Genomic DNA, 1,884 nt, shown 5'->3' with positions numbered 1-1,884 from the left:
TCAGACACTGAACACCTAGAGGTTTCACAAGGATATCCAGGTGCCTTGTTTGCTCCTTCCATTACCAGTCCTTGCAGTGAGACAGTACAGGGTCACACATAAAGGTAGGGGACTGGCCATGTCACAAAGCTTTTTACCTATTTGTAAAGCTACTACTAGCCCAAAATGATGCATTGGGGCCCAGGTTCTCTCTTTAATTAGGATTCATGTAAACATGCTCCTATCCATGCAAAATATGTGTTTTGTTCAGCTACTAGAACTTCTTCCAAAGTTGCTTATTGATCCCACTAGAAATAGCTGTTTCAAGACACAGAAGTGATAATGCGTAGGTGGAAGAACCGTGAGGACTTCCCATCAAGTTGGTGCTACCTGGCTGCCTCCGTCACTGATCATACCAGGCCCCGCTTAGAAATGATAGACTTAATTAACCTGAAGCTCCTAGTGGCCCATAGAAGTCTCACACTGATTTCCAGGCAGCAGACAGACACATCAAAGGGACTTTGTTATATTAAGAGTGCCTGCAACATGTTCAAAACTGTCTGCGAGAGTGCACATATAAGCACTCTGTGGTGCTTTGCTTATGCCAAGGAAGAGGAGAGTTGTTCCAGTCAGCCAGAAAGCTTGATGTTAAGATGAATCTTAAAATCCAGGAATTACAATATTATATGTAACAGGAATGTTCTATACATCCATAATATGTGCCCTAATTATATGTAATGAGTGTGCTTAGATAATAGAATGTTATTTAAATAATATGAGTTACCTTTTCATCTGTTGCCTGAAGGTAATGTGGTTTCTAGAGTCACTGTAGAAGTGGTGTGATTCCCTGGAAAATCCTGGCCTGCATTTTGGCTACTCCACAGCAGCTGAATCCCTGCAGATGTACGTGCCCTGGCAGCTCTGTTCCTACTCCTTGTTCCAAAGGGCTCTCCAAAGGATAGCTGCAGTTTTTCCCTGCGAGCTTCCAAGGAATTTTGTGTCTTGTCTCTTATGCCTGCAGGCACGGACATGGTCTTTGCTCTATGTGTGTGGCAGCCTGCAGGGAGGACTCCAGTTAAGTGTTGATCTCAGAGACTCTGTGTTCCTCACTTATGTGTGCAAATGACACAGAAGCGAGCTAAAGAGGTCGGTTTGTGGTCAGAGGAAAGTTGGGACATTAGGGATGCTGGTTTGTGTGTGATTTCAGATGAAATCTTGTATCCGAGAAAATCGTCACACAAAGCATTAGGGGTTGCATGTGCTGCTGCAGATGAGCTGTTTGGGTTAACAACACTCCACTTGGGCTAACGGTCAGGTTGCTGGTTGTACAGGGCCCTTAGAGCTCCCAGGTCACTATCATTGTTAAGAGTGAGGATGTTCGGTGATGATGTCCTGGCCAATGTCCAGCTAGGTAATTACACTCTGCTGCCCAAAATCTTCTCAGAATTTCAATCAGATGCAGCTTTCTTTACCATCTTGAACTGCTTTGTGCTCTGGCCGCTAGCATTTCAGGGTGGCTGATTTTACTTAGGCAGGGGGCTGGGAAAATATTTACTGAAGTCCCCCCAGTCTGAAGGCAGACCAGTTGTTAAGGCAATTTCCAACTGTAATTTAGAGAGAAGGTAAAAGAAAAATTAAAAGTGAGGGTGTAAAAACAAAAGCAGGAAAACTGTTGTTTTCAGAGAGGCAGAGTTAATATTAACAGTTGGAATCAAAGTCTTTGCATCCAGTTTTTTTATCTTGAATGTCCTTGTGCTTGATGTTTCTTTTATACTACAACACACAGAATCCTATGAAAATGCGAGTATCTTCTCCCTCCTAGTATGAGTAAGGCTTAAAAACATTGACAAGTTCACACCAGCAGTTCAAAAACCAAATGCCAAATACAAAGAGCCCCCTATTTAT

Source organism: Charadrius vociferus, unplaced genomic scaffold (genome assembly GCF_000708025.1).
Source record: "Charadrius vociferus isolate BGI_N301 unplaced genomic scaffold, ASM70802v2 scaffold306, whole genome shotgun sequence".
Classification (NCBI taxonomy): Eukaryota; Metazoa; Chordata; class Aves; order Charadriiformes; family Charadriidae; genus Charadrius; species Charadrius vociferus.
The sequence above is the reverse complement of the archived record's forward strand: the minus strand, read 5'-3'. Positions refer to the sequence as shown.